A 21197-nucleotide genomic window follows, 5' to 3' on the forward strand; every position below is an offset into this window, starting at 1 on the left:
GATGTGATCCTTGTTTGTGTATCCCTTTTCACACAAAGCCTTCTCACTGGGTTTTTTGGAGTCTTTGCTGTAACATGCAGTTAACTATTTCTTTGGTAAAGAGCTTGTATTCAACTGAGTGTAGGCTGATGGGCCTGTCATGAGGCCTTTGGAATCTCCCTTTTTGTAAATCAGAGGTATTCACCGTTTTTCTATAGAATGGGCACAATTAAATGCCTAAAAGGACCATAGGGACAAAGTATTTTTTTGTTTAGTGTTTTATTCTCCTGTGACCCGGGATGCATTTGGGTGCACAGGTTTTTCCTAGTCTTTCAGACTAACCTAACATCATTGTGAACGAGTAATGTGTTTCGTATTGTTCAATAACTAGAGTTTCACTGGTTTCACCTTAGCGCGATATCCAACATATTGGACTGTGGGATGCTACCCCGGCTTTTTCACTCACCCTGCATGGGATGACGCACAGGAGAAATTGTGCTCTAACTTGGGTTGAAAGATTATTTATTAAGGAAAAAAGTAACGCAGTGCATAAAGAACACAAAAAAGGCATTTGTCTGCCAAACAGAAATTTCGGTCGTGTTCACTCAGTCTCGGCAATTTTGAAACACCTTTTGTACCTTGTAATGCAGAAGAACAGTCGACATTAGATGCAACCGTGCATCGTTTTCTTGTCCCAACACTGTATTCGCCAACGGGCAGAGTTGGCAGTGTGTGCCTGCCTCATGAAGTGCCTAGTGCCCTTCTCTTGGTGTTCTCCTGGAAGTATTCGAGCCTGCTTTGCTGGCAGACACCACTCGGCTTCGTCCTCACCCTCCATTTCTGTTTCAACCGTTGAGCTACGAGGTTCTCAGAAACAGATTGGCAAAAGTGCATGTACTTGAGAATTTCTTTCCGCTTGTCTTTGAGGGAGCTCATATCCCGCGTGTACTGAATCATAGAGTTTCTGAGGATCATGTCGCGCCGGTGAGAGATGGACGTGATTGTGCGCTTGTTGATTCGTGCCTTTTTCCTGTAATACGTTATGAATTTATCTGCATTTCAAAATCGCCCATATTGACGTTGTGCACGCGCACAATATGTGGTCAAACAACATCGATTAGTTTTTGTCCTTACGAGACAACGTGCGACAGGTGCCTTGCGGCTCTTGGCCATTGATTGCAGAAAGAAAAGTTTTGGGCTCATTGTGGTACCACTGTAAAAAAATCTGTTGCCTATTTTTTTTGGAACCGTGACTCCAATTATCCTGTTAATCTTTTCTTCAACCCCTTCTCCCCAGAAAGCCTCATCCCTTTCGGTATTCAGTTGTTCAGCAGTGTCCTTGCTGCTGCGATTTTTTTTCTGAAAGTTTATCTAGCAGTCGACCAGATGTAAAGTACTTCTCAAGGTAAAGCTCTGTACCGGGGACAGTGTGCCTGTCATCCGCAGCATTGCGGATTCTGCATTTCCGGAGCTTCCTTGGGAAGGGACATCATTTCTCTCCTTGAAAAAATTGGAAATCAAGCATACTCACTCTGGTATAGCTATAACAATATTTCGTTCGAAACCTCCAGATTTGGCTTGCGGGGAATATACTACTTGAGCGGTATTCTTCGCCTGAAGGGAATAATTTGCTCGTTATACACGTCCTGTCTGCGAGGAAGCCCGACGCAGGCCTCCAATACTAATGCGACCGGTGGCGTTATTCCTTCTCGCCTTCCTCACTAAAGTCTACCTCATTGACCCGCTGCAGGCGGTGCCGATGTTTTAAATACCTGTCTCGCGTCCGGTCTACAACAAGAGGCACACTTGTGTTTATTTTTGGCTGTACATTAGAATCTGCGGATAGCAGAGACATGAAATAGCCAAGTGAATCCCAACATAATTTTCAGCTCCTCCATTGATGTTTTTAAGAAATTTCCTCTGTCCTGAACATAGATCCTATTCATAGCAAATGTCATTTTCTCGTTCGCCTCGTTTGGGATGTACTGCACAATGCAGTCGCTCGTTGTCTGAGAAATCCGTTCTCCACAGCTGAGTGCTGCTTTGGGAGTCAGGGATGAGCGTTGGACGCAGCGTACACGTAAGAAAGCTGCAACGAATTATCAGAACCACCTATTTTTTTACGCACTAACAGCTTTTACAAAGAGAGCGGCTGCAATATTTACGTGCTTATTCTTGATGGTGTTTCCAGGATTTAACTGCTCTTCCAGAGCTTCCTGGTGAGGGTCCGTCACCTTCGCTAACATCAGACTCTGAGCTGGCAACATTTAGGTGTGGAGATAAGTTGGGATCTACGACTGTGTTTTTGTCACTTTCTAAAATGTCCATATCCGACGTGTTATCTTTGGCAATTCCTTGCAAAATTTTCTCAGCCGTCTCATCCGTTCCGCGGTCGCAGTCTCTTATAAAAAAAACGCGGGATTTCATCTACAAGGCCCTAACGACTAGTAGTACTCTTTTCAAGGCCAAGTAGTACTTAAGGCCACCGAAAAGCTTGGTAAAAATCTTCGGTTTGAGTCCTGGATGAGTCGTGACGTCCAACGTAAACAACGCATAACACCAAAAGTAGCGTAGAAAAAACGTAGAGCCCGAACAGCTTTATTTTGTATTCTGCCTGTTCGCTGTTGTATTAGGTTGTTTGCAAAATAAAAGGTATGCCTTGAATTCGGGTGCAAATACAAAAAAATAGACTTCGCCCGAAGCCGTAGAATGGCGCTGCGCTGAATGCCGCCACTCTTGATCTGTTTTGACAGAAATTTGAGCTGTATTTTAACCCATGTAGCATAGATGGCGTCAGCAGGTGTCCTACATAATGGACAATGGGGTTTATGGGGTAAAATACCTGCCAAACGGGTATCAACTAGTTACCGATTGTTCAAAATATTGGATACATTCCCATAGCCGGTTCTCAAGAGACCCCTCAGGGCTTGTCCCGCCGCAAAAGATGCTTTATTCTATGAGAAATTATATACTTTATGCTAAAATGTCACTTCTTTCGCTAAATTGTACGTACCCGACATCGCCATTGACGTGTCCTGACCAGGTCGTCAAGACTAAAGAGAGCCGGCTGACCAGGGCTGCTACCAAACTGCAGACGGTCGTTTGCTCATCGTGTTTATCGGCCACTCTCATGAATAGCGCTGCAATACCACTGAAGTGCCAGCGTTCGCACTCTGAATATGAAGGTTTTTTTACCTCTCCTATGTTAGATATGGTTCATACTCAGATTTTTCTAAAACGTAAGTTATGACGCCACAAACAAGGTCATTTCGGTGACCGTGCCGCTTATGTCAGTTGGTCAGTGTTCTGTCAGATTAGTTCAACGCGTCCGACGGCTGCCAGTGTCAATCGGCAAAGTGCCCCACTACCTGCTTCGGTGTTTAGGTGTTCGCTCACAACTATACCTGTGCACCCCAGAATTCTTGCAGCTGTAAAAAAGAATATGCCCTAAGCTGAAGCGCAAATAGCCCGCTGCGCAAGAATATAACACCTGCCTTTTTTGCGTTTGCTGTTCGTACACCTGCCTAATCGTATACCCAATCATACACCTGTGAAATGACATCACAGGTTCTCTTTCGGGAACTGACCTAGTGGGTCACTTGGTAATTCTCTTTTAATTAGACAGCTTATTTGAGGGACGTTTACAATAAAGGTGGTGTCAGTGTGATTATCCCGCTGGAATCTTTCGGATGAACCAAAATTGTATTCTGTCGGCATGGCCACTTTACGCATATTAAAATTAGCGCGGCAACTATGAAAGTCTAATACCCTTTCCCTATTTTAAAATATCCATGCTCATGCCGCCTCACCTGCAGCTGGTCCTCTTATCATGCTCTTGAGAGCCCTTTATACTCCCCCCTCATTTAGAGGTTTCAGAGCACAAACTGAGCTTCAACATCTACGCGCAGTTCTTTGTCTGAGTCCAACGAGGCTGGTGTAGAGCGTAGTGTAGAAATGTTCTGCTACTTTTATTACCACATCCATGCGGTGCGTAAGATTTCCGCCCTCACACCCTAAGTGCGTACATTCTGCCTCTGCTCATAGCTCGGTTCTTTTCAGTTGCTTTTAGGCTCCAAGCTATTTCCAGCATTTCCTCGATTACTGCAATTTTTTATCGATAAATTTCAATTTTTTTGCTTCTGTTATTCAATTCCGACAGGTCTGCTAATTCAATTTTATCAGCCGTATTCAAACCTTTTACTTTCTCACGTTTCGGAATGAGTTCGTTCCACTCCTTAGTTAGCTTTCACGTTTTCGTGCTTTTAAGACGTTGTTCTCCCACCGCTACTAGAGTGTACTAGAGGTTTTAAAGTGGTCCGACCGGCCGTCCGGAGAGGTGCTGGTTTCGCGCAGAAAATAGCAGCGGCGCTGTAGTCAACGACCAGTGAGTGGGAAAGAAGCGGCTGGCTGCGCGCACGGCCGCGTGCGCAGTCGGGCCAGGAAACGCTGCTGCTTTACGCGCGGAGCGCTCGAAATTTGTTCGGCTGGTCGTCCGATTACCTAAATACAGTGGACAGGTACAGTGGACAGTGGGTAACGAAATAAAAAATACACGCTGCAGCTCATTTTGCGTTAGTTTTGCCTTTCTCGCTCGACAACAAGGAAAATTACGGATTTTCCTTTGGTGCCGCATTTGTAGCGGATTTTAAATAAAGTAATTGCAGCGACATTTTCGAGGGTACAATTTTGCATAAAAATGTATTTTCCGTGATGTTGCCTGATATGAACCAGTTCATGATTGCTTTGTGATTGTGTCCTTATTGTGCTGCTTGATGGACATAATTAGCCGACGCAAATGACACGAGAAAATATGAGGACTGGAATGATAGCTTCTCAAAAGAATTTCTTTCTTATTGTCTTGCAATTTACGCTCGGTCTTCAGATATGTGAGTTAATATCATAAGTTGCGTTTGTTTTTTATTGCGTGAGTTGTTATTATAGCAGTGTTTAAGCAGTGGGCCGCTTGGCGTAATTACGGGTCACCGTGGTGGCCGAACAGAAAATGACACGCGCAAATGAGATATTTTTTAACTAAAAGGGGTTACCCCAGCGGTTAGCTCCGTTGTCCAAATGACCGTCTTTTGTAGAACCATTCCGCAATGTTCTATTAATCGCACAACCTTTCACGTGATTCGGCCAAGAAAGGAGTTGAATCAAATTAACACAAATTTCATTCACAAGTATGCTGAGAGTAGAATTACACGCACATAAAACAAATGCAAAACATAGATCAGAAAATATATTGACCCCGACAAAAATTAAATATAACACGTCTACTATAGAGGTATAGGTTCTAGAACGCTAACATGGAGGTTCAAATAAACAGAACTGGAACAAAATACACATTTTGTTTTGATTTTTAATACCCCGGCAAATAAAATTGAACGCGGGAAACCATGCAAAAAGTCTACACAGGTAAAGGTTTAGGAATAACGCTAACATGGAGATTTAAATTGACATTTTTGGTCAACGCATTTTCGTAACTCGCCGTCGATCATTAGCGACGGGCACGTTTAAGATGTTGCTCCCATCTTCGCGTGTAATCAAGGAACTTGTTTAAACCTTGTACATAGGAATGAATCCGTGTAACCATGTGTACAGAACCCAATCAAATTTGCTGTCAAGGTCTCACGTGCTTGGCGCAACCAACACCGTTAAGGTGTTTTTGTGAATAAGGGCTGCAGCACATTCATAACGCTGTCATGGTGAAGCTCTTTGTCGCCAAAGCAACTCGTAAAAACGACGTTGAGCTTGCTAATAAACTTTAAAAACTGCACGGAAGGATTCAGAACTCTCTTCAAATTACAAGAGGTAGTAAACGCAGCGGCATCTTCCCCTCGCATGCAGGATTGGTCCTGCAGACTTGGCACTTCGTTTTCAGTACACACTTCCCTACCAAGTGCCTGCAATATGCGGCATAGCGGGTTAATAAAATAAGAAATCCAACTAACGACAGTACAAGCATCAATGGTAGGGGTGTTCCAGAAGAAGGTTCTTGGTATTTTCGTTGCAAATAGGAACGTAAACAAACAGTAAACTTTTTGCAGCCTGAAGAATGTGCGCCCCGCCGCTTTTGCTTCATGCGCAGAGTCAAGAAGCCGAAGGAAAAAATATTCCTGGTGCCTGTGCGTCAAATTATTCCATCGTTAACTTGAAATCTGCTATCTCAAAATATCTTCTCGAAACTTTTTCTCCGCATGTGTTTACCTCCCGTAGGCGCTACGCATTTGCCCGCTTTATCTCGAAACGTTTTTTCGGAGGACCACAGATGTCTCAAAATACTGCCAGAGAAGACACAAGGCAAACTCCGCTGCAGGCAGCTAATAAGGTCCCCGTTCGAGTGATTACTCCCACTACTCGCCGAACGTGGTCGTGAAGTGGAAGTTTGCGCGGACTGCGCGTCCACGTTACCGGAATGCTGTCTGGCGCGTACATCATTGAGGTAGCTGTGCACGACGCAGCTGATCATGTGTACGAGGAGGAGCCTCCAGAAGTGCCTACACCGGCAGAAACAGCATACATGCTGCGTCTGCTTCGTAACAAGGTAGAATTCAGCTATGGCGACTACCAATACAAAGTATACATTGAAAAGCTCGGATACGTTTTTCTGGATGCAGATGCGAACACGAAACAGCCGAGCGCAACACAGTTCTTTCTTCTGTAACAATACAAGTTTCTTCTTCCTGCAAATTATTTTGCTTTTATTGCGAAATCTCTCCTGTGCAATAATGCTTTTGTTATCAGCCCTAGCTGCTATTTCAGGGCCCTGGCTACAAATTTCCTGCATTCGACTGAACTGGAAACTCCGCGCTTAACTCAAAATTTTCAGGTAATTTTATAATTTGAGTTAACGAGAGATTAGTGTATATTGTTACGTGGCACAGGGCATGAACCATGAGATGCGGATGATGTATTTGACACTATTTACATGGCGGCTATCGCCGAGCTCACACCGGCTGCGCGTCAACCACTTCCTCGTCTTCGCCTATGGTTGGACATCGGGGATTGTCCACTTGTTCGAACATCACCCCCCGGCCAAAGACGACCGTCCCGGTCGTGCTCGGTCACCGTGAATGGATGGGTGCGGTGAGGATGAGATGCGATGTGTATTAACACTGAAGTCCTTTCCACGGCAAATGACGATGGCGGTCTCCGATGTCGACTGGTCCCCGAACATCGACGCCCACAAGGCCACGACGAACCGATGAGGGTGCACAGAACCGTACCGGACGAAAAGGCTGGGGACACGGCTGGGCGACACGTCTTCGCTGGTCACATCTCGTCGCGTCTTGGATGTTTATCGGCTTCTCACGGGCTGGGGACGCGGGGCGGGGGTATCGTCATGTGCTGGTCGCGGCGGGGCTGGGGCTGCCCGACACGGCCCGCGTACCCGCGATGTTTGCGCCGGTGCCGAGACGGAGCGACGCCGGGGCCAGGACGGGGAGAAACCCGCACACTCCACCAAACATGTTACATGGCACAGGACATGAACCATGAGATGCGGATGATGTATTTGACACTATTTACATGGCGGCTATCGCCGAGCTCACACCGGCTGCGCGTCAACCACTTCCTCGTCTTCACCTATGGTTGGACATCGGGGATTGTCCACTTGTTCGTAACAATATCAACAACTAACGTTTTCAGAAAACACATAAAAATTAGAAAGTATCGTTGGGGGTCAATAATTTTATGTCGGGTCGTACTAGTTTAAACTTTGCTCAAGCGGAGTAATAAGGTTTCTACGTCTACTTTCTAAATCAGCTGGCCAAAGGCACAGGTTCGCTTGCCGGCCGATTTTGTGATGCAGAATAAAAGCGAAAAACGCCCGTGTCTTCGACATTTCGGCCCACGTTATTGCACCCCAGGTGGTCAAAATTGATCCAGAGTCCTCTAGCGCCATTTGCCTCATCGTCTGTGTAGCGCCGGCGCCTTAAACGTCATAATCCAAAATAAATGAGCTTCGCGAGCGCAAAACACAGCAGCGAGCAATGCAAATATTGCCGCGCGCGTGCTGGGAGATGGTGCCGCGGAGCGCCGGCTGTTCAGTTGTCGACGACAGCAGTGCCGCCGCTATACCGGTTTTCTGTTTTATTTTCTGCCCGAAAGTCGACCCGGTATAGCAATGGAAGAGGCCGTCGCTCGGGCAACTCTAAAACTTCTAGTACACTCGACCGCGACTGTGAATTAGTGATTGCCGTTGTTTTGTTGTCATTAGGCCTGTCTGCGCTATTCTAGTTCTCTTCGTTTAAAAGCACCAATGTGTTCGGAAGGGTTTTTTTATAATTCCCGCGTCTATCTCTGAATAACTTCTCGCTGGATTTCTTCCTTTTTACAAGCTTCCTCCTTTCCTTTCGACATTCAGCCTTACTTTGCAGTTAGCCATTTTATAGCGCACCTCTAGTTAAGTAGCTGACCTGGAAACGGGCCTACCAAGGGGCATAGAATAGTAGCTATGGGGCGGTCACTCAAGTCCATCCTGCTTTTCACAAAGGTTAATTCATTTTCGCCTTACTCAAAGCACTCTAGCAATAGATGTCTTTTGCTTATTCTCTGCCCAGAAGTGCTGTTAGTGTTTATCGTTGACTGTGTGCCTGTCACAACTTTGCTATTACGTTCAAATCACGTGGAATATAGTCCCGGACCAACAATGGAAGAAATACTAGCTGGCAATAAAACGCCATCCACGGAAATGGAATCACCGCTTGCTGAAATAATCTCTTCCGTTAATCAGGTGGAAGCTAGCCAAACGCTACCTAAAGAGAGCGTGACTGACATGAGTGTTCGCCTTGGGGCCATAGAATGGAAAGTAAGGATACTTGAAAGCCTCCAAAACTCTTCGGACGCGTTTCACCCGGTTGCTGGCGCTATCAAAACTTAGAGCGCGGTTTTTAAAGCTCGCCTTGATGATTATGAAGACATGTCGGCTTGAAAGCTGAAACCTGATATTGATACAGTTAGAATGGCAGAAACGGTGCACGCAATGTTAAAAGACCGTGTAAAACACACTAGAGCTTCCCAGTGAAATTATATCGTCAAATCGGAGGCTTGGTTCCTGTGTTACAAGGAAGTATCGTCTTGCTGTTATTAAATAACTGTCTAGAAGGTCAAGGCAAACATTTAGCCCAAGCGGGCTAAAATACAACGATAAGCTTTAAAAAATATTTGTGCATGGGAACACGACTCAGCCGGAAAAAATCGGTTGGACTAAGGGAAAGAAAGCGATTGCACATACTCAATGCGGTACAATAATTTATACATATTAAAAATGCTACATCTTCTGTCGTTAGAGCGATACCGTACGCAAGTTTAAATCATATATCCCACCATCTTTTGAGGCTTCCACGTCCCTATCCTGAGGCCCTATGCCGACGCCCAAGAGTTTGCAATTTTTATCTGTTCAAAATAAGCCCATGATTGACCACTCATTCTTTTTCACAAGCATACGAAGCATAGTCAACAAACGAGATGCTCTATCAGGATTGGGACGTTATTTGACATACAGAAACATCGTTATCTGAGAAAAGTATTAACGATGAGGGGATTGATTGTCAGAAAAATTTTTATGTTGATAGGCTTGAGTAGTGTCACCAGATATGATACAGAGTACCGTAACTGCCGCACACAGGTGAGCAACGGCGGACATTTTGATGTTAATCAGTGTTGCCAAATAGCCGTTTCTGCAGCCTTGGTGCTAACTTCGACGAGATAATTTGTAAATAACACAAACGAAGACAAAGAAAACCAGCGTCTTTCGACTCACTTCTGCCGCTAAAATGCTGCGAAGCGCTTTATCTATTATTTGCGTTCGGAACGATGCCAGTCGGGTGCAGCCACAGAGCATAGAAGACAACCTGAGGCTATTATAGCTGCCCGGCAGAAACCACATAAATCATAAAATGGCTGAACCTATGAACTGTCGCAGTGTAACCAAACGTCACCTGATGCGAACTTACCTACGATCAGGGGGGCGGCACGGAACAATAAGAGAAAAGAGTGCCGATACTCTGTAGCATTATCTAGTGACACTAGGCTTGACCGTACTGATAGCCTAGGTGGTGGCATTTTTCTTGCAGTGTGTGATGGCTTCGCGTCCTTTGGCGCTCCAGTTTCGTCACCTTCTTTTGAATTTTTCTGCCCTTGTGTTCACCTTATTCATAAAGACTACCGCTTTTGTGTTTGTAAGAGGCTGCCAAACGTCCCCCAAACGTTCGTTGATAACCAATTTGGTTGTCTTAGCCATGTGATAAGGATGGTTTAAGTTTAATGGCGCAAGGCCGACATGGGCAAAGAGCGCCAAATACAAAGTTATTTGATGAGAAGGGAAATCGAATAAAGTCAGTTAATGACTATGAGCACGGCTGGTGTAAAGGGCCAGTGTGAAGAACGTGAGTGGTTAAAAGATAAATAAGGTGGGTGGTGTATAGGACCAGGGGTAAAACTATGGGTGATATAAGATGAGTTGTAACAAATGAACTTCAGATAGGAACTAAAGGTGCGCTGAACAGAGAACATGGCATCATCGCCTAAGAAGTATGACAGGTGTGGTGAAATATGTCGTGTGTGTAGTTGTGAGAAGTGTTTGCGTCGTGTAATGTCGAGTGCCTTACATTGTATGAGGATGTGGATCACGGATAGGGCCTCTCCGCACCTGCTGCACAGAGGTCTTGGAGGTCCAGTGAGCAGGTGCGAGTGCGTTGAATGTGTGTGCCCTATTCGTAATCTAGCCAAGGCGACTTCAGTGTATCTATTACGTGTGTCGGTGGTGTATGGTCCTAAGAGTGGTTTTATTACGTGTAACTTGTTGTCTGTTTGTTCGCTCCAGTGTGTCTGCCATGTTTTGCGATGTTGTTGTCTTATGTGTGGTTTCACGTCGGTGTAGGGTAATGTGGTTATGTGTACTGTATTCAAGAATGTAGCAGCAGCAGCCATTCGATCCGCTGCTTCGTTCCCGGCTATACCACAGTGGCCAGGGACCCAGCAAAGGACTAGTTCAAATTTGTGGACATACACAGACATAATACCCTAGACTATTAAATTTATAACGTGATTTTTTGAAGACTTTGTTGACGACAACGCCCTCACAACACTTAGAGACTCTGTATATATAATGGATTGTGGGATGTGGCTTTGAAGGATATGATTAACAACCAGAAGTACACCATAAGCCTCTGCCGTAAAGATACTTGTATTACTGTTAAAAGTTCTAGTGACACGAAGGCCGGGCACATGCGCCGCGCAGGACACTGAGGTGGAAGTTTTAGAGGCGTCCGTATAAAATTCAGAACATTGGTACTTCTGCTGCAAATATAAGAAGTGCTGCAGAATTGCACATGTGGGAGCTCGGTTTTTATCTACATGTGTGAATGATGTGTCGCATGACACAGGGCGGAGATGCCATGTTGCTATGAAATCTGTTACAGAACTTTGGGTGGTATCTAAAAAGGAGACAGCAAGCTCTGACGCTTCGTCTCTAACTCTGTAAGAGAAGGGCGCAGAGAACGATGGTCGATTTAAAAGGAGTTCATTCATGAAGGTATCATGAAAAACTGATTTAAAAGGATGGTGAGGCATGGATGAAATTTTAAAAGCATAAAGGAGGTCTGTGTATGCTCGCTGATGTTGTAGGTTCCATTTGTTGAACTCAACATACAGGCTTTCGACCGAACTAGTTCGGAAGGCACCACACGACAATAGGAGCCCTAGATGAAGCACAGGGTCCAGCAATCTGAGGGATGTTTTTGTGGCTGTCCCATAGACAACGCTACCATAGTCCAGTCGTGAACCTATTAGGCTGGTAAAAACACGTAAAAGAAGTTGTTTGTCAGCACCAAAAGAGATGTGCAGCAGAACCTTCAGGATATTCATTGTTTTTAGCATTTATGTTTTAGTTGCTTTATGTATGGGATGAATGTGAGCTTTTCGTCAAAGATTATACCTAAAAACTTGTGTTCCTTTTCTACAGGAATAGAGACACCGTGACAGTCGAATGTCTGGATCCGGCCTAATGCCACGCCTCTTGGAAAACAGAACACAAGTGCACTTTCCTGGATTAAATATAAAACCGTTGCTATCTGCCCATCCGGCTAGCTTGTTTTCACCAAGCTACACTTGGCGCTCGCAGATAGACAAGTTACACGATTTGAAGAAGAGTTGAACGTCGTCTACATAGACTGAACAGGAGATCGATGGTGGGTGTGCCTTCTGAAGAGAATTCATTTTTACAATAAACAAAGTGCAACTCAAAACAACACCTTGCGGCACGCCGTTTTCCGGCACATGAACCCTAGAGAGTGCAGCTCCAACTCGTACGCGAAACGTCCTTTCAGACAGGTAACTAACAAGCGTATTCATCATGTTACCCGACATGCCAAAGGACTTCAAATCGCTGAGGATGCCGTACCGCCAAGCAGTGTCGTACGCCTTTTCAAGATCAAAGAATACTGTCATACATTACTGCTTATGGAGGAAAGCATCTTTAATATATGACTCTAGCGCAACGAGTTGATCGTTCGTAGATCGCCCCACCCTAAAGCCCGCCTGGCAGCTCTCGAGAAGACCGTTGTACTGAAAGAAGTACACGAGTCTCCTGTTTATCATCTTTTCGAAGAGCTTACACAAGCAGCTTGTCAGGGCAATGGTACGATAACTGGCGGGAGAGGTAGGGTCCTTCCCTGCCTTTAGGAAAGCCACTATTATGCCCTCCCTCCAAGAGCGTCGAATGTGCCCCGAAAGCCATATTTTATTGTATAGGTATAAGAGTGTTTCAAGAGTGTCTGGGTGTAGGTGCTGTATCATGGTGTATGTAATCTTATCTGCGCCTGGAGCTGAAGGTTTGCACGTGCTCAGGGCAGCCCTCAACTCATAGAGGGTGAATTCAGAGTTGTAAGAAGTTTTTGATTTGTCTTTGTCGTGTAAGGGCTTTTTTTCTGCAGATGTTTTGTGTTTCATGAAAGTGTTTGTGTCGTGTGCTGAACTAGACACGTGTTCGAAGTGTTGTGCAAGTGTGTTAGCCTGGTCTCCCAGCGTGTCCCCTGTTGTGCTTACCAGGGGCAGGCTGTGTGTCTGTTGTCCTTTGAGCTTGCATATACCTGTCCAGACTTTGTGTGTGTCTGTGTATGAATTAATGAATGTCAAGAAGGTGTGCCAACTCTCTCGTTTTCCCTCACGGCGCACACCTTTTCCAAACACCTTGGCCCGTTTGAACAAAATAAGGTTACCCGACGTGGGGTACCGACGACGGATACCCCACGCCTTGTTCTGGGCCTCTCGCGCCCGCCCACAGTCCTCATTCCACCACGGCCTCCTCTGGTTGCGCGGGGCACCCGAGGCGTGGGGAATGGACTTTTCGGTGGCGTCGAGGATGTGCGCCGTGAGCAGTTGGGTAGCTTCTTCAACGTGTAGGCGTCCTATGGATGTTTGGTGTAGTTTGGATGTCTCTGTAAGTGTATTCCAGTTGGCTCTTGCTTCATTAAACCTTTTATGGGAAGATGGACTGCATGGCCCTTTACCTATATATGTTAGTGAGGTGGGGAAGTGGTCACTGCCATATGGGTCAGTGCCCACACCCCACTCAAGACATGAAAAGAGAATTGCCGAACCAATAGCCGAGTCAAGATTTGAGTATGTATTGTGTCCTTTGTTATGGTATGTAGGCTGTTTCTTGTTGAAAAGGCATGCTCCAGAGGATGTTAAAAACTTCTCTTTCAGGCGACCTTGGGCATCCGTGCGAGAAGAGCCCCAAAGAGAGTTGTGAGCATTAAGGTCGCCTGTAAGGATGTACGGTTCGGGCAGCTGGTCAACCAGCGCCTCGAAGTCAGAGCTCAAAAGTGTAACATCAGGAGGAATGTATATGGAGCATACCGTTATCAACCTATTAAATAATATTGTGCGGACGGCTACAGCCTCAAGGACGGTGTTCAAGGTGACAGGGTGGCATGCTAAGGATTTGCGGGCGATTATGGCCACACCGCCAGAAGAGTGTGTGCAGCCAACCCTGTCCTTTCTGTATACCAGGTAACTATTCAAGAAATTTGTGTGCTTGGAATTCAGATGTGTTTCCTGGACACACATTAAACTTGGCTGATTGGCATGCAGAATCTCATGCACGTCCTCAAGATTATTCAGAAGGCCTCTGCAGTTCCATTGAACTATGTTTTCTCTTCCCATTATTTAGTGTGAGAGCTACTAGAGTGTGTATGTTTATGTGTCGTCTTTCGAGACTGTGACTCTTGGATTGGGCTTTTTGGGCCTTTCTGTAGGCTTGGACGTCGGAAGCCGATCCTTGCGCTGCGTTGCAGGCAAGAATGGCACGATTTCCATCTCGTCGTCCGATGTCCTGGGTGTACCCGTCGAACCGGGCCCCCCGGACTTGGCCCCCCTTCGAGGGCCCTTAGTTTGACCCGCCACCGCCGCAGGTATTGGAGGCACCAGAAGCGGCACGGGCGGTGCGGTGGCGGTGTTAGCCGGTGCGGAGCCCGTGGTGTCCATGGCACCCTCCAACGCACTGGAGGATTGAGAGGCAGGGACGGGAGCGGCACAGGTCCAGACGGAAGAGGTTGCCACCACAACCGCTGCTGGCTCAGCGAGCGGTGCGGAGGCGGCTTGGGCTGCCAGAGGCAACCCAGGGGGGGGGGGGGGGTTGGCGCGGGACCAAGTCCGACTCGCGGTACTGGGTCCCCGCCGAAACAAGACGCCGCTCCGCCCCCCGGCGAGATACGTCGGTGTACCTGCCCAGAGGGAAGGAGGCGAACCTCTTCCGCGCCTCTGGGAAGGTGATGTTTTCAGTGATTTTGAGGTTGATTATTTTCTTTTCCATCTAGAACCTTTCACACGTGCGGGAGTACGCAGCATGAGGTCCATGACAGTTGCTGCACATTAATTGTTGAGCCTGGCAGTTATCTGTATCTTGATCTTGAGATGAACATTTTCCACATGTTGTTTTGCCACGACAGGAGGTGGTGCCATGCCCGAACCGTTGGCACTTGAAACAGCGCCGCGGGTTCGGGATGTAAGGCCGGACAGAACAATGAATGAAACCTGCTTTGATGGATTTGGGGAGTGTAGAACGGTCAAATGTCAAGAATATAAACTTTGTCATGATTTGCTTATCATCTCGCCGCATGGTGATGCGCCTTTTTGCCGTCATGCCCTCGCCTTTCAGACCTTCGAGCAGATCGGCTTCCGTCTCATTTATCAGATCTAGCTCAGAAATCACACCCTGAGAGCTATTGAAGCTACGGTGGGGTGTGACTCTGATGTCCAGATCTGCCATGCGATTCTGGGTAAGGAGGCTTGTGGCTTGCTGGTGAGTGTTCACCTCGACCAGAACTTCGCCGGTTCTCAGTTTCTTGGCTTGGAAAGACTTGCCAAGGATGCCTTCAAGGAATTTGGTGATAAGGAACACTGACTGGGAGGAGATAGGATTTGACTTGTCAAGAGATTCAACAATCAAGAAGCGCGGATAGTTATCTCGCTTTTGGGATGCAACTGTTGGCAAGGGTTGGATTGAAGCTTCGGTGCGGCCCCATTTCGGGGGCCGATCACGTTTGGGGGGGGTTGGGAAAATGCCATATGATACATCGGAAAGCAGGGAGACGGGGGTACTTTCTTCTTTGACCTTACCCTGGTAGTCAAAGAGGTTCCGGAGCTCCCTGCCTGGTGAACAGACAGGGAGCCCATCCGCCGGAGCTTGACCTGGGCTCCGACGGCCACCGTTCCTGGTTTCTAACGCTCCACCTATAAACACAACGCCATGGTTGGATCCAGCTTATGTTTGGGGGCTCGGGGTCCGCCGTAGCGCCAGTACCGTCACGAAGATTGCTCAAGGTGCCCCGTGCAGGGGTCTTAGCCATGTAGTCAAAAGAATCTGTAATGTCCAAATATGACTATCGGGTGTCTTCAATTTTCCTGCTATCATGTGGGATCCCACTGGCCCAACTCTAATTTCTGGCTCTTCAGAAAGCACAGCTTTTATCAACGTGTGCTGGACTTTTAGTGTCACCCAGCTGGGGAAAGAATCCACTCGCAATACTGTGTCATTAGCTAATCTACTCTCCTTATTCTTGTCTTTTCACCCCTAGATGATTTCTAACATATGGTTTCTACTGCGTTTGAGCGACCACTTGATTATGCAATTCACCGTGCCATACTTCTTCTCGCACCTGCGCAAGCAATATAAAATCACCCGACACTACCGCAATGCACACTTTCATTCAGTAAATTTTCAATCACGACTCTTGAAATTTAATTTCTCAATTTTGGGAGCGTACCATTAAAAATGGGGAACTGTTTAAGCACAAACTGAAAGCAGTAACTGATAAATATATTCTAACACGCCAAATGCAGTGTTAAATAGCTGTGTGCTTCGGTTCATCAATCCAGCAACAGCTAAAAAATTACGCCCAACTCCCCTCGCAGGAACCCTGGTGTGATGCGACGCTAAAGGGGGTTCCATTCTGCGTTTCCGTTGGGTGGATTACTCGAATTGCGTGAGAAATCGTCGGGTAATGCGAGAGAGAGAGAGAGAGCAAGCGCAGCACGGACGACCGTCGACTGAGAGACCGGCCGGAGTGTGGCCCTCCGCTTGTATGTGCAGCGCGTCCGAAGGAGAGGAGACCGCGGAGAGAGAGGCCGCTGCAAATGCGCACAGCGCCGCCCACCAGCGGAGTGAGAGAGCGCACCGTACTGCGCACGCCACAGATGTTGCGGGAAAGAGCGCGCTATAACGGTGTGAGGAGAGGGGAAGCGGAAGAGGGACGCAGCTGTGCGGAGGCGGACGACAACGACGCAGGAAGGACAGGGCCGCCGGCAAGAGATGCTCCTCTCAGCGTCGCATCTAAAATTACGCCCACTTCCCCTCGCGGGAACCCTGGTGTGGTGCGACGCTGAAGGGGGCTCCATTGTGCGTTTCCGTTGGGTCGATTATTCAAATTGCGTCAGCAATCGTCGGGTAATGCGAAAGAGCGAGAGAGAGAGAGGAAGCGTAGCGTGGACGACCGTTGACTGAGAGACCGGCTGGAGCGCGGCATTCCGCTTGTATGCGCAACGCGCCCGAAGGAGAGGAGACCGCGGAGAGAGAGGGCGCTGCACATGCGCACTGCGCGCTTGCGCCGCGCGCAGCGCCGCCCACCGGCGGAGTAAGAGAGCGCGCCGCACTGCGTGCCACATATGTTGGGGGAGAGTGCACGCTATTACGGTGCGAGGAGAGGGGGTGAGTAGAGGAGAGACGCAGCTGTGCGGACGCGGACAACGACGACGCAGGAAGGACAGGGCCGCCGGCAAGAGATGCTCCCCTCAGCGTCGCATCTAAAAAATAAGGACATATTTCGACGCTGCAAGATATGTGTTTCTGCGGATAGAAGGCAAGCATATATTTCAGACGCAATGTAGTACTCCTGATTCGGGGTGTACCAATCCCCGCAAATGTTTGAACATTGTGAACAGGTGTAAAAATATGAAATCCGTGTAAAATCCACGTACGGTCACGTAGTACCACGTGAAAAGTGTTGTACACCTTGAGTACATTTAACAAAATGTATCACCCAAACCAAGTCCTCAAACAATCGCTTTTTGTTGATGTCATTATGTGTCTTTCCGCATTGGCCACAACTTGAAAGTTTCTTTAACATTGTGGAGAATTAAATATTTCCATGACTCTTTTGTTCTCAAATCCAGCGGGCACTGGAACAGCGTTCCCGCTTACATCGTCTTCGTCAGCGAGCCCGCCACGTTAAATTCGGCAGTTTATGATTTTGTTTGTTCATTGCAGTTTTTGTTTCCTTCTACGCGCGCTATGTGGTATTGCTGTGTTTTATAACATGGACGTGTTTTATGCCGGGATACATCGACTTCACTGACGTCACATACGACGAAGAAATGACACCAGCCCAACGAACACAGGGAATACAGAAGGAAATGTTTTATTGAAGCAGATGGTGCTGCCGTCTAGGAGAGGAGAACCAATATAGTGCATCATGACGCTAAGGGGCGCCGACAGTTCGCTCCTCGTTCCGGCACGTAAGCGCCGTCGTAAGCGCCGTCGTCGACTACCCTTTATGTCTGCAAAGCTCTACTGCCAAAAACGCGCATTTCTTCCGCTAAGCATCATTTGAACAACTTGGCTTACATTAAACTGACAATTCTACCAATATGCATGCTACCCAATATGCAGGGTAACGTAATGCATAGGTTTGAAGAATTACCAGAAACCCATCGAGTGCCAAAACCTCTGGCTCATACTCACTCGTGCATGCAGGACTGAGCCTCGCATGGCTCGTCTGCATGTTACCTGAGCGGGTAAACCTAAGTATTGAATCCATCTAAATACCATACACTCTAGTAATGCTGCGCGTACTGTTAGAACAATCGACCCTATATATAACAGGACCCATTAAAACCCCAACACATCAGCCCACGAAAAGATTTTGAACTCTTTTTGTGCATGGTACAGACACCACACGGAGGACCTCAAAACCAGTTGATGTCTCGAGGAAACCACGTCGACAACGAAGAATTATCTGCCACCACAGTTCCGCAGCATCTTTCAAGTCACTGCTACCACGTGCGTACAATGTGCCTCTGCTCAAAGCAGCAGGGACAAACAGACCTCCAGGTACAACGAGCCCACTGCTATTCAAAGATGCACCAAGGTTAGTGCTCAATACTGCCGCCAATAGCTCCGTCCTGAGCACCCGATGCTATCCTTAGCCGAGGCCGCCACCCTTCGCCGGTTACAAACGGCTTGCCGCCGGAGAGCTCTTCCACACGCTTATTAACAAAAGCAAAGTATTTAATCCAACAATTATTCATCTGACACTGCCGTTCTGCACCAAACTAAATGGAAGTACCAACAGATGACCTAAGGTGAAATTCTCCCTTAATCGGCAGAATAGGGATTGGCGGCTGTATAGCCTTATCCTCTCTTTGTATTATAATCTGGTGAAAGGAGCGCGGAGAGCTAGCAAACAGCAACCAATCCCGCAGCAAAAAAATGGTCACAGCGGCTGACACAAACCACAAGCACTTAAACTTTTCGAAAAATTTTATTCCCTCACTTGCTCACCATAAAATAGCACCGGCAATCAAACAGATGTTTTGATTCTGCAATGGGGCTAAGAAGTCTTGTTTTTATTTAAACGGGAATGTACTAAATATAGGTATTGTATTCATCATAAGGCCGTAGGTTGGGCATCCTCTTGTGATTTTATGCTATCCTGCATGCTTTAGTCAGAGCATTAGCTGTGAGAGCAGTCATATTTAAATAGCAGCAATAAAACATTCATGTTCCCGCGCGGCCTCTAAGCGGGACGTTCAAGCAGAATCTTACGCTATATTACGAGCATTCAGAAGGCTAGGTAGAAAAGGTAGAACAATTTTGTGATCCTTATTCCTAGCTGCGAATATTATATTTGTTGTCCGAGGCCTTTAAACATACTTCGGTTGGCTTTGATGGCTCCGTAATCGGTGAGGAGGTGTGTTTTCTGTTTACGTGCCTTCACCCTAAGCGCCGAGAAAAATGAATAGCTTTCGCCGGCAAGAATTGCAATAATTAATTGTTGCACACGGCTCACTTTCGCAGTCAGATCCGGTGACCGCGATCGCTCTATTGTATCATTCTTCTACTAAACTCAAAAAAAGACTCGCAGCAGCTGTGCAGAGGGTACGCATCTCAGCAAACATGCCCGCAGGTTTTAGCCTCCTCTAGTTTCCCATAAATCGGCAAGGTGTTTATTAGCTATGCCACTGTTTATGCGCCAGACTGACAAAGAAAACTCAGAATTTCGAGACCAACATGGCAAAAGATTAGTTTGCAAAATTTTGCCCGTTTCTTTAAAAAGTGAGGCAATTTGCACCCCCCGAGCCTATTAAAAGTGTTTTCGCTTATTGCGGGTTCCCAACATTCACATTGTCATCCTAAAATTGCAAATCTTCAACTGTTGGCGTTACCTTCATCTATTGTTTTTTCAACTCCCTCTACTGAATCTAACTAATAAGTAAATTGTATAAATTGGCTCAATCTGAGCGGATGATATACTTACAGGAATATTGCAAGGAATTCGAATCCAGAAATAGAATGCCATTGTGATTTGCCTAAAAGTGAAGCGACATCTTATTAAGAACAGGCGGGACTCACTGCTCGTTCAAAAATGATATTGTCTGCTCTATGTCTAGTAGTTTTATTTTCCCAAATTATATTACTTTGAGCACGACATTCCGCGTAAATCCGCAGATTCAAATTTGTGACTGCCCGGAAGCCTATATTGGATATATCCCAATCGCCACGCACAAAAAGTGCTAGGAACTATAAACATTCTGCATATTATTTTATTCTTTGTAAAGTACGTAACTATTGTTTTCTAGTTGCGTATTCACTGTCATTAAAACCTCCATATATATGGTGTAAAAATGTGTGACAAGTTATCCTTGAGTGGACAATATCCACTAATTTAGAAATCCGTGAACCGTTATGAATGCAGAATGTCTTGTCATTTGTATTACCCTGGCGTATCTGGTAATTGGATTTTGGCATCTGTGACAACTTTTATTCAGGCCTTTACGATGGAGGAGATTTTTAGGCTTAGTGCAGTCTGAAGATATTGAGCGCTAACGAAAGGTTCATACAGAAATAACCGTTTACGGGGAATCTTAAATGCAAAGGTCTGTGATGCTCAAAAACTTTCAGGACAAAACTAAAGATAAAGTAGGCGTCTAGTATGTGTGTATTTGTTGCAACACAATAAATGCAACCCCAAATATGAAACTCCGCCAAGGTATCCCAACTGGCCACTGAGATACCTGAGGCATAGCTGTGGCAACTTCTGCAAAAGACTAACTTTAAGCAGCATACAGTATAGAATTTTTTGAACTGTTTGAGGATCGAATAAAAAGTTCGCGATGTCTGCACTAGTGCTGCGAGGCTTGAAAAACAGGTGAACTGGAGGCCCCCATCCAATCGTAGCAGACCCGGCTGTTGCAGCTCACATGTATTTCCGAACTTGCCGCTGAAAGTTTCCGTGACTGGCAGGCCCGGATTGTTTTTTCCGCAAGCTTCCACATCTTCCAACGTCAACCGCGTTAGCACATGTTAGAACCCACTGCAACCGGCTTGGTGAACTCGCCATTTGTGCTGGCCACTTGAGACGCGGACACACTTGAAATGGCAAGGACACCACGCGAGATATCACGCCATGCACAGTGGGCTAAGTGTTCACGAAGGT

The 21197-nt window shown here is 46.5% G+C and overlaps 1 long non-coding RNA gene across 1 annotated transcript in view; it reads right to left on the bottom strand.

Annotated features, from left to right (window-relative positions):
- Positions 1–20070, bottom strand: part of LOC144165078 (uncharacterized) — a 36118-nt gene extending 16048 nt beyond the window's left edge. The window contains exon 1 of the long non-coding RNA XR_013321339.1: positions 20019–20070. This is a non-coding gene — a long non-coding RNA (uncharacterized LOC144165078). The remainder of the gene's footprint in view (positions 1–20018) is intronic.
- Positions 20071–21197: the final 1127 nt, after the last annotated feature.

Source organism: Haemaphysalis longicornis, unplaced genomic scaffold, assembly GCF_048455015.1.
Source record: "Haemaphysalis longicornis isolate Haplotype H1 unplaced genomic scaffold, Haemaphysalis longicornis Haplotype H1 scaffold_14, whole genome shotgun sequence".
NCBI classification, from domain to species: Eukaryota; Metazoa; Arthropoda; class Arachnida; order Ixodida; family Ixodidae; genus Haemaphysalis; species Haemaphysalis longicornis.